The 12,330-nt window shown below is 40.0% G+C and overlaps 1 non-coding gene across 1 annotated transcript; it reads left to right on the top strand.

Annotated features, from left to right (window-relative positions):
- Positions 1–362: 362 nt before the first annotated feature.
- On the top strand, positions 363–534 carry LOC142461826 (U1 spliceosomal RNA). The gene has a single exon (XR_012787016.1). It is a non-coding gene; the product is annotated as a U1 spliceosomal RNA (small nuclear RNA).
- Positions 535–12,330: the final 11,796 nt, after the last annotated feature.

The following is a 12,330-nucleotide window of genomic DNA, read 5'->3' as shown; positions in this document are numbered from 1 at the left end:
TAGTTTTCTCCTGAGAGTTCTGGGAAATCTGTTTTTTCTTCCTTGGAGGTGGAGAGACTCTGTTCAGTCCCTGGACGACACTCTACTGACAAGGCTCACATCCTGAGATATCCCTGAGAAGAAGCCACATACACCTACCCTGATGCAGCCTGAGAAACTGGAGTAGCTATGTTGAAGCCCCTGCCAGTGCTGAGATGCTTACAACACCACTGGATCCAAAGATTTTCTACCCACTGGCTTGTGCTGCTCCTGCATTCAGCATCATTGCATGTGTTTCCAGAGTCCAAAGAGGACTTTATAGATTGGTATTGGCCATATAGATTGGACTGGACTGAATTGCTTTCTTAATGTACAATTTCCCTTTATATACCTGGCAGGGGAGATACCATGATCACGAAGGGGGTATTCCCAGGGTGAGGTTTATGCATTGCACTCCGGATATGCTGACCCTTCGATCTTCCCAAATGTGGGAAACTCCACTGCATAATTTGTGGTAGTGGGGGACTACGTTCACATTTTTAAAAAATTCTCTCTTATACACATGTGAGTTTCTATGGATTTGTTTCGCTGGTATACCCAGATTAACACAATTTTCATGTGCTCATTTATATATTTAAGATTGTTTGGGACATGAAAGTCAAGATAGATAGCCCTTCAGAAACAGTAATAGGAGTAATGATTCCCGAGGGCACAGAAGGGGAGGTGAAGAAAGGAGGAATGGGAACTAATTGCATTGATGACTGCATAATCCCTCTCAATGGGATTGAATAACAGAACTATGTGAATGGATATATTGGATTGTATAAGATATAGCCCCCCAAAAAAACACCCAAGCATTATTTCAGGATAAAAAAAAAATAAGTGTTCCAGTTCTCATTCTGAACATCATTTTCTCTAGAAGTACTTTCATGATTCCAAAACTGAGACATTTACTTTCCCAATATATTTTCTTATGACCTTGTACTTCTCTTTCATCAAAGTATTCAGAGTTCATTTTAATTCATGTCTTTCCCCACCACACTGCTATAACATAAAAATGCTGTATATCTTACACCTAGAATTTTGGATAAAAACCTGACTGTAAAATTATGTGGATGGAGAATAAGGCTCCCTCTTATTTAAGTATTTTTGGAAAATGTTTGCATTGAGTAACATATTTCTTATATATTCTTCATGCAACTTTGACTGAAATTGTTCAATAGTCATTTAGACAATTACTTATTGATCACTCAAAATGTACAAGGCACCATGACCAGTGCTGAAATTTCAAGGGTGAATAAGAAAAATATGTCTGATACAGCTACTTAGAATTTAGTAAGAAAGAATAAATATCTTTAATAGTTGCTGATAATATGCTTGCATTTGGTTAAGAAAGACATTAAATAAAACTGTGTTTTTATTTAGGAAATCGTTGTTGAGTGATTACTTCCTTGATAAGTAGTATGCCTGAAATTACACAGATGAATGAGTCTCAGTTCCTGCTTAAAGCACACATAATCTATCAGAAGATATTGACACATATTCCAAATAGCCTATCTATGAATTTGGATTCACAGAACTTTGTTATCTAGACCTTGAGCCTAGATCTAATTTTCTGAATGCAATCTCACCATGACATTTTAGACATGTAGACACCTTCAAATGAATTTTCAGTACTATTAACCAGTTTAATGTTCATTAAATATTTACTTAAGAAATAGAATCATATTATTTAAACCATACCAATGTCTATTATGTTATGAGTGTTGCTATGAAAAATATGACTAACTTGTTAATATTGAAACTATTCCTTTCCTTGTGCCTTTTTGTAGAGTGGAATATGAGTTACAATGGTCACTATACAACTCACAAGAATAATTCAGAATAACTTTTGTTCTGTAAATTAATAAAGTCATGTGATTTTTATGTTTTTGTATCTCTTTAAAACAACCATTTTATTTCCTTACATTAATTAAAATGAATTCCTTTAACCCAAAGTCAATTTGTACACACTTTCCCCAAGTTCTCTGGAGTCAATAATAGACATAATTGTTTTTATTTCATTTCATTTAGAAAATTTAACTCTATGGAGACCTTCTTTCATTAGAGCACTGCTTATTCTATTAAACTTGGTCATTGAGTATATTTACTTCACTGGCAAAGAATGTAAATTGAATGCAAGAATGTGTCAATTTATGCATTCTGAAAGTTTCTGCAGAATCCATGATCTTTCATGAAATTCTCAGAGGAACCAGGACCTAAAGACTCAAAAGAACATGTAATCTTTATTATTCCATTTTGAAATTTTTGAAAACACAAGACTTCAGTCAAATATTGTAATTAGAACACGAAGTATTTTTAAAGAATATTTTGCCATCCCCAATCAGGGTCAAACTGGCCTCTTCTCTAGAAGTATGTGCCACAGAGAACAAGAGTAAACCCACAGGGTTGGGGAGAGGGTCGGCCAGCCATGCCTACATAGACACAAACCAAAAATGGAAAGGAGAGAGTGAGGGTCTAGAGCCCATATCTGCACACCAAGCCCAGCAGACGAAGTCCCTGCATGGATCTGCTAAGGTACAGAGAGAACTGTAGGGCCAACAAGAGCTAAAAGCATAATGTCCCCTCACTGGAACATACCGTAACAGAGGCCATTACTGGGTACACATAGCGGGGAGTTAGTCCAGTTTGAACACCCCACAGTGGGGAGAACCGAGAAGGGGAAATAACAAGTCAGCAATTGGAGCAAAGCCAAGCAAAAAACCCCGAGGAGCCCCCAAAATATACTTGAGACTAGGAGGGGTAGTTCCTGGAATTCCCCCAGGACCAGTGGGGAGATAGACATAAAGGTCAGCAGACAGACCTGGAATTATGTATGTTTTTATTGTAGCTGTCTTTTTGACTAGTTATTATCTTTTTTCCCTATTTTTAATCAAGCTTTTGTTTGGTCTCTGTTATTACTGACTTGCCTACTTATATAGGATAAGCATGGGAAGCAAGTTCATGGGAAAAACGACAGAACCAACTGCTCCCAAGGTACTTGAGCGGAGGCAAGGAATGGGAGTGGAGCGCAAACAACGTGATAGACAAGAGAACAACTAGGGAATTAAAATCAACAAATGGGAAGATGGAGAGATCCTGGGGGTGTTGGAGCAAGAGCAATCTAGCTCAGAGGAATTACTAAAAGATGGAAGAAGGGTGATTGTGATGGTGGGGTAGTAGAAAGGTAAAAGGAAACAGAGGAGTGATCTAGAAAGCAAAGCTATACATAGAGATGGAAGCATAGGTGTATACATATGTAAATACACTAATTCATAAAAATAGAAGTATTGGCCTATGTACATATATTTATAAGGAAATACACTGAGGTGGTGGATGGACTTTGGGCATCTGCCCAAGCCCTTCCTCAAGACAAAAACACTTTGTTCTAACAAACTGGCATTCTGTGATGCTCACCTTTCTAGTACAATAGTTGAAGAAAAATGGGTGAATAAGCAAATGTGGTGAAGAAAGCAGATGGTTCCCAGCTATCAAAAGATACAGCGTCTGGGTTCTTAAAGGCTTGAAGATAAACAAGCGGTCATCTAGCTGAGAAGCAACTAGCCCACATGGAAGAAGCACACCATCCTGTGCGATCATGAGGTGTTGATGGGATTAGGCAACACGCCTCAGAAGACCTAAAACAAACAAAACCCATATTGTTGAGAATAAGGGAGTCAGAGTAGCGACCCCAAATTCATCTGTAGACAATGGGACATCCGCTCACAGAAGGGTCACAAGGAAGAGATGAGTAAACCAGGGCAGAGTATAGCACCGATAAAACACACAATGTTCCTCTCATCCCTTGAGACTTTCTCACACTCCACTATCATGACTCCTGTCCTCTCTTTCACTCTGAACTAGACTGGAGCATATGCACAGATAAGTTAGAGGACAAGAGAAAATAAGAGATAATCACTCAGGATACACATCATCTAGGAACAAGAATGGGAGTATCAGTACCATGAGGATAGGAGTACAGTGGGGAGTGCAGGGGAGGGAGGGGGGCTGATGGCAATGATCAGCATATACCACCCCCAGGGGGGCAAACAATAGAGTCCATGGGGGGATGGAGATGGAAGTCAGTGCAAGACATGAAAATAATAATAATAATTTATAATTTTCCAAGGGGTTACGGGGGGGGGGGTAGAGGAACTGATACCAAGAGCTTAATAGAAAGTAGATGTTTAGAAAATAATGATGGCAGCATATGTACAAATATGTTTGATACAATTGATGTATGGATTGGTATAAAAGTCACAAAAGCCCCTAATAAAATGATCTTTATATATATATATATATATATACACATATAGATACATCATATCTTTACAAAACTAAGTAGAAATATCACAACATAAGCATAAAAATGAAAACATCAAAATATGAAACCATACACACATCCTCTGAGTATCTACACTTCGGAAGTTGGTATTTCCATCTCTCTAACCCTTCCTTAAAGAATTCTACACTCTAATTTGCACCATATCAAATTATAGTTTTGGCATTTTTAAAGGACTCAAATGTTTTTCGTTCAATCTTCACTGAGTTTTGGTTTTGGCTACAAAGGGATTCTGAATGGACATGGTTGGAAGGCGAGGGGGGAAGGTTCCCAAGGAAATCCTATCAGGAGTGCCCTGGCTACCCTCAAACAACATGCATTATTATGATGGACACAACTTTCCTTGACTTTTTCTCATGATGTAGTTTTCAATTTTCTCAAAACTTCTTCACAATAAGCCCTAATAATCATCCTCCAAATAAATCTAACATAATTACCCCTGAGGCTTTCTACTCTCAGAAAGAGTTACAGTCTCAGAAACCCACAGGCATATTAATACCCTATTAATAGCAGAGTCCCGGAGAACTGCTATGAATTGGTATTAATTCAATGGCAGAGGATTTGGTTAGAAATTTTGGAATCAAAATATAATAAATAGCTCCATAATATTTGGAATTGACCCCATTGCTTTGAATGTACTGCTCTAATATCTAGGAGCCGTGGTTTTATTTAGACCTGTTTTGACCACAGAAGTTTAAACACTGGGCTAATAACTCTGAAGTCAACAGTCAAGGCCACCTATTGCTCCATAAAAGAAAGACGAACTTTCTGTACCTGCAAAGATTTGCATCCTCAGAAACCCCACGGACAAGTTGTATTCTGTCCTATAGGGTTGCTATGCTTGGGTGGTGATTGTGTTGACTTTTCTCAAGAGAACCTAATGAGACTTAGACCCATGTATTACTGAGCAGACTTGTTTGCAGCCACCACGGATAGCAAAGACTTCTTTAAATATGTTTTGTCTGGAATAAACTGTTGTATGCATGAAATAGAACTGTAAAATCAGTCCTTTCTGACTTACTCTCCTATAACTAATTAACAGCTCATACAAATTACCAGTGCTTTATTGAATCTATTAAAGCCCTGTAAGGTGAAAATAGAAGAATGTTTCAATATTAGCACACGGAATGGACATTTAAAGCCACCCAGAGGCACACACAAAGAGAGGCCCGGCCATTTGCTTCAGAAAGATCAAGAACTTGAAAGCCCAACTCTGTTTCCATGTTTGCTTTGAGTTGTAATCAACTCAAAGCAACAAACAACAGTAACATTTATCCCACTAGCTTAACAACCTGTACAGCCTGATGTGGAATCCTATTTTCAGAGCATATCTAGTATAACAAGTATATGAAATATTTGATGGAGCAGTAGACAAGAGTTTCTATCTCTACATTACTGGATGAATAAATTCAAGAAGTCATATAAACCCTAATTTTGATTCATAAACATAACCGGTATTATGGCTACATTCATGATATGATGTGAGCTACTTGGTGTGTGGCTTCTGATCATAGAAAATGAAAACTTGACATCAATAGACATTGATCAAATTTAAATAACCACTGTTTACAACTGCTTTTGTTTCCTTAAAAATAAACAAAATGATTAATAAAATACTTAACCCTCAAGTATTCTATTATTTTAAACAATATTTGTATCACTAATATCTGATTGCGTTGCCCTTTAATATTATAAAGTTGCTAGTACTGAGTGGGAACTGAAATGCTGTTCACTAGGAGTATAAAACTACATTTTAATGAAATAAAGTGAGTCCAAGAACATTTGTTTTATAATTTTTTTCAAGTCTTTTTAAAAAATTAATAAATCTTTTTATTGGGGCTCATACAACTCTTATCACAATCCATACATACATCAATTGAGCAAAGCACCCTTATACATTCATTGCACTCATCATTCTCAAGATTCACCTTCCACTTGGGTCCCTGGAATCAACTTGGTTTTCCTTTTTTCCCCCTCCCACTCTTTCTCTGCTCCCCCCTTCCCCCTGGTCCCTTAATAGTTTATAAATAATTATTATATTTTATCTTACACTGCCCGGCGTCTCCCCTCACCCACCCTCCCATTGCTCATCTCCCAGAGAGGAAGTCACACATAGATTTCCAAGATCCCAATGCCCATCTGTAGACAACTGGACATCCCTTCCAGAGGGGTAGTGGGGAGGAGATGAGCCACTCAGGGTTCAGTGTAGCAACAATGAAACTCAAAGCCTTCCTCTAGTTCCTGAACGCCAGCTCCCTCCCAATTATCATGACCCCAATTCTACCTTGCGGACCTGGTTAGACCAGAGGATGCACAGCGGTGCAGTAGGGATCTGGAAACACAGGGAATCTAGGGTGGACGAACCACTCAACAACACCAGCGGTAGGAGTGGCGACACCGGGAGGGAAGGGGGTGTAGAAAGAGAGAACCAATGTTGGAAATCTATGTGTTTTATAATTTGAGGCCTAGTTGGAGCCTGATAAATGATCCCTGTCCTTGATCACTGTGCTACCTGTGTAATAATATATTATTGATTTTTCCCAACTGTACATTTCCTATCATTTCCTATTTCCACAGAGGTAACAGATATAAGATAAATGTGTGTGTGTAAGACCTGGATGACTAGAGAAACAAATTCAGTGACACTCATATATGTATATGATAGCGGTTTATATCAAAGAGAAATTGTTTGTTGAGAAAGCATCCCAACCCAGTCCAGATCAAGTCTGTAAGTCCAAGATTAGCCCATATATCCAATACTAATCCATACATTCCTCTATAGACTCACACAGCACACACAATGATGCCAAATGCAGGAACACCACTGACAGGTGGGTAGAAAATCTTGTGGATCCAGTGCCTTATAGTTCAAGCATCTTCAGGGCTCTGACTGCCATCAGCGTGGCTACATGTGGTTTGTCAACAGGAAGGCAAAACCGAGACAGAGCGTGTCCTGCCTCCAGGGATAAAGAGGAGAAGTTCCAAGAATCCTCATGAGAAGACCGTGCCCACAAGGAGGGATAATCAGACGGTGACCTGATGTCAGGCTAGAATCTACCCCTGCTTTCTTTTATCAACTTGACCTGAAATTGTGTAACTTCCACAATATCTCTCAATTAAGTTTATATTTTAGGGAAAATAATCAATATGTGAGAAATGGCAGGAATAGCAAACATAAAGGTTGCCAGAATATTATACAAAGAGAGACTTTAGAGACTACCCTCACCTTTCTTCCTCACGTTATAGTTCAGAAATGAAGATATGGAAGTGTAGGGAATTTCATACAGTTTGTAAATCAATTAGTGTCATCTAGAATTAGAACACAAGTAGGTTCTTTAAAGATTCACGTGGCATGCACTTTTGGGTGCTTACAACAAATCTAGGCCCTATACTTGGTATACACCAAGGTAAGAGACACTGGTTTTCTCTTAAGTCTGTGGATATAAGACAGGCAATTGAAATTCGATGGTTGCAGGTGACACACACTTGTGTTCTGGAGTGCTGAAGATAAAAGATGATGGCCTTCGGCACGGATTACAACTCGATGTAAAGAAGACAAAAAGTCTCACAAGTGGACCAATAGGAAGCATCATGATAAATGGAGAGCAGATTGAAGTTGCCAAGGATTTCGTCTTGCTTGGATCCATAATCAATGCTCATGGAAGTGGCAGTCAAGCCTCAAAGGACACCATTTACCCATTGCACTGGGTAAACAGGATGCACAGTCCCCCTTCAGACTGTTGACAGCATGAGCTGTGAGGACTAATTTCAGTCTCATGCAAGTCGTGGTATTCTCAACTACCTCAAATGCAGGTGAAAGTTGGACATGGAATAAGGAAAATCAAAGAAGAATGAATGTGTTTGACTTGTGATGCGGGTGAAGATTATTGAAAGTACCATGGATTCCCCAAAAGACAAACAAATCTGTCTTGGAAGAAGTAGAGCCAGAGTGCTCCTTGAGGCAAGAAAGGTGAGACTTTGCCTTACATACTTTGGGCATGCTATCAGGAAAGAGCAGTTCGTGGAGAAGGACATCATGCTTGGTAAAGTAGAGGGGCATCAAAAGAGAGGAAGGCGTTAAGGCGATGCATTGATGCATTGGCTGCAGCTACAGTCAGACGCAGGAATGATTGTGAGGCTGGCACAGGACCAGCAGTGTTTCATTCTGTTGTGCACAATGTCTCTGTGGGTAGGAACTAACTCACCGGAATCCAACAAAAATAACAAGCAATCTTTTATGGAGCAGAGAGTCTCATCTTCCTCTCTGGCTTGCTGATGGGGGTGAGCTATAGACCCAACATCGACATCAGGCTTAAAAGAAAATGTAAATAATTCTTTGTTTCTGTAGATTAAAGGAAATTTAAAAGACACCATTTCAAAAACTGAGCGAAGCTAAACTACAAAGTGCGGTGTTGTATACTTGGATGGTAAAACTCTAAGAGTGAGGACATGTAATATTCATGATGATAACAAACTTAAGTATATATACTTTGTATTTAAGATCTAGATGGCAGTATTAAGATAGTCAAAAGGCTTCAAGGTCTACATTGAGACTTAATACTTCTCAGGAAATCTAGTTAACCACCTCAGGAATAGTTTTCAAAGTCCTTTCTTAGGACTAGGAATTACTAGTGTCCTGAATGAGGAAGCTCTGAGATACTAACTGAAGGGTTAGTGAATCTAACCCACCCGGAAGACACTCAGGAGCAATGCATGGTGATCTATTTCTAGAAGACTGTGGCCTTGAAACCCCTATGGAGTGATTTTAGTCAGATACACAAGAGTTGGCCATGAGTTGAGCATCTGGTTTGGGTTTTTTTGTTCTCTTCCTTTGACACCCTATGCTATGCATTTTATTTATCCACTCTCTCTGCCATTATCCGGTAGATCATGGAAGAATATGAGAAATATCAAGCTTTTTTCTACCTCCATGACCAGGGCTGGGGCAGTCCCAGTACATAGCTAGCCTGGCCAAAGACAGCCTCAGTTTTCTCCTGTCATCAGAATGAATAAATATTCTGTAGGAGGTCCAAGTGTTTTCTATGCCCTGGACTAGGGCCTGGGAACCTCTCAGTGTGCCTGCGACTCACCAGAGCTCACTCAGCAAGGCAGTAGAGTGAAGGTATTGGCAGTGTCACCAGGTCCCCAGGTCCTGGAGCCCCAGGAGCTACTCCTAAGTCAACAGGGACTATGGCTGTCGCACCTGCTCTTAGGCCATATTCTTGTAGTCGGTCTTGGACAGACAGCACAGGGAGGTCATTAGGTTTCTTTCTTAGGGAATGTCATCCAGATACTTGCTGTGTTGGAGGTGCTATAAGAACTTGGGTCTCTTCGCCTGCATAGGGGTCCTTCCTTCTCTTTCATGACCTGTGCACAAATATGTGTGTGAGAGATTGACTCTGATCAGCAGATAGTAGCCCATATCTGCAAGAACTTTTTCTTCCTAAGCTAAGCTTCCTTAGCATCTAGAATGAGTTAAGATCACACGCATTCTTAACTCCCAAGATGGTGCCTGGATCCAGGGATCTCCAACCTCCTTCCTCCCCAGGATTTGCTTAGTCACCTGCCTATCTACCGGAATGCCAATCTATGGGAAAATGAGTATCCTATTTTGTCCATGGGACAGCTGCCCTAGGATCTTATTTTCAGTTCAACGAGTTCTCTCTCAGAAGGGGTCCTGAGTCTGTGGATCAAGTGGCCAGCTGCACATGCGACAGATTCAGCTCTATCCTGGTCACAGGGGACTTAAGATCGCAAACCAATCTATTCTTTACAGAAGTCTGCGGAGCCCTGATTTCCAGTCATCTCACAGCTCTCCTGCCCCAACTGTAGTTTTTAATCCCCTGTCTCTCTTCACAGTTAGGATCCAAAGCTTGCCTAACCAGTTTACTGGCTATTTCTGACTTTATTGTTCTTTCTTTGGAATTCTCTCCTCAACTCTCTTGAGTCATGATCCTGGCAAAAAGAGGGCTGTGGGGTAGACTAAAACTCCCACTAAGCACACAGACCACCTAGTCTAGCTCTAGACCTATTCAGGGTAAGTAGTCATTTCAACAGGCTGCTTAGGCAATGCCCTGGCTGAATAGGTGTATAAGGTTCCAGGTCATCATTACCTAACTTCTCGGAGGAATCTAAGTTTTCTGTGGACTATAAATCATGTCCTGTCCCTTTCCTAAAGAGGAATTCCTGTGCTCAACCAAAAACCCAAACTTAGGCAGGTTGGCACCACCTAGAGGCACTACTGAAAAAAGGCCTGACTCTGTGCTTCCAAAAAGGTCACTGCCATGAAGCCGTGTGGAACACACTTCTACTCTTCACATGTAAAATCGCAATGTGTCACTATCAACTAGATGACAAGTGGCATATTTTTGTTGTTGTTGCAACCAAAATAAAACCTAATCACAAGAGCATGATTTTATCCATTACTCCATCTCTCCCTAGGCCTTTTTACAAAAAGTGGAAGTCCCAGTCTTGTCACTGGGTGCTGGTCTCACTAGACTGGGAAGAGAGGCCCTTGTTTTTTCCATCAAATTGTTTCTCGTGCACTTCCTAGCCTCTTCCTTTCCAGGAACTAGGGTGGGAGGGAAGCCGATCAACATGGGGCAGCTGCCCAGAGGAATGGTGGGAGCCTCGATCTTTGGTTTCCACTAGGGCCCCTCTCTCAGAGTCTAGAGTCAGAAAGCAAGGTGAACAGAGTGCCTTGTCTTTTTTTGGCCTCATTGGTAAGCTTGACAATTCTTATTGCCTGAGGAGATTCCTTCTCCTGCTGCTTCATCAGGGCCTGAGCTCACCCTAGCTGGGAAAAATTTGATTTCTGGTCATACTAGAGACCAACACATAAATAAAGCAGGCTGGACCTGTGGCAATGCCAAAAAACAAAGCAAAAAATAAAAAACCCAAGGTAGAATGATAATTTATTTATTAAATTTGTGTGGGGACTACATTAGTAGCTGACAAGGTTAGGAGTAAACCTAAATCCTCATCCACAGCTGGTGGGTTTGTAAAATGGTAGAGCCAGTATGGCAAATGGATGCTAATACAAACGGTGAAAACAAGAGTGCAATGTAGGTGCACAAATAAACTTTTTCCATTGTGCAATTGAATGTGTCAACTTGGAGATTTTTCTGAAAAAAACACTTGAGTGAATGTCAAGATGCAAAATTTAATAGATGCATGTTCATATACATATAAATATTTTAAATATGCAGAAAGTAATATAGGGAGTTTAAATGATACACATGATATTTTTTCATTCATTCTTGTAAATTATAGATAGCACAATATTTATTCATTCCACAACTTCCATGTGTACAACTTGGGGATGGAAATCACATTACTTATGTTGTGCAGTCATCACCCCTAGTAGTTACCAAGCTTTCCAACACAACCAACAGATCCGCACTACTTCCTAAGCAATAACTCACCTTTGCACCTTGTATACCAGTTACCAACATATTAAAATATTGATATGCTTAAGAATGCTAATATTAATGTTATCATCCTATATATGAGTACATATGATAGATTAAAATGTAAAATAAAAGTAAACACCAAATCAAATATTCTACCAACTCTTTCTGGAGTAAATTCCCTTATACCATCTGTGACTGCAATTGTATAAATTCAACTCACACAGATATGTTAATGTCCTGGTGTACAAAGTCTAGCTAGAGAGCGAAAGTGCCCTTCAGCTCAGCATGTCCAGATAGACCACACGTGTCCTGTAAAGTTTGCATAATATTCACCACCTGATCTCCTAGTGTTCTCACACTCAGGCAACTGGGGTCCCTGTCAAAGATGAGCTAAGTAGAGAGGAGGGCAGTGTGGGTCAAGTGCAGCAAAAAACTGACTCCCCGAAAAACAAGTCAAAATCATTTTGATGAGGAGGGGCATCTTCTGAAACAACCAACACATTGGTGTGATTAAACCTCAGATAGGCCATTTGGTTCTCAGGTTTTCTCTGCGAGGAA

This window comes from Tenrec ecaudatus, chromosome 11 (genome assembly GCF_050624435.1).
Source record: "Tenrec ecaudatus isolate mTenEca1 chromosome 11, mTenEca1.hap1, whole genome shotgun sequence".
Taxonomy (NCBI): Eukaryota; Metazoa; Chordata; class Mammalia; order Afrosoricida; family Tenrecidae; genus Tenrec; species Tenrec ecaudatus.
This window is presented reverse-complemented; position numbering and strand designations above follow the sequence as displayed.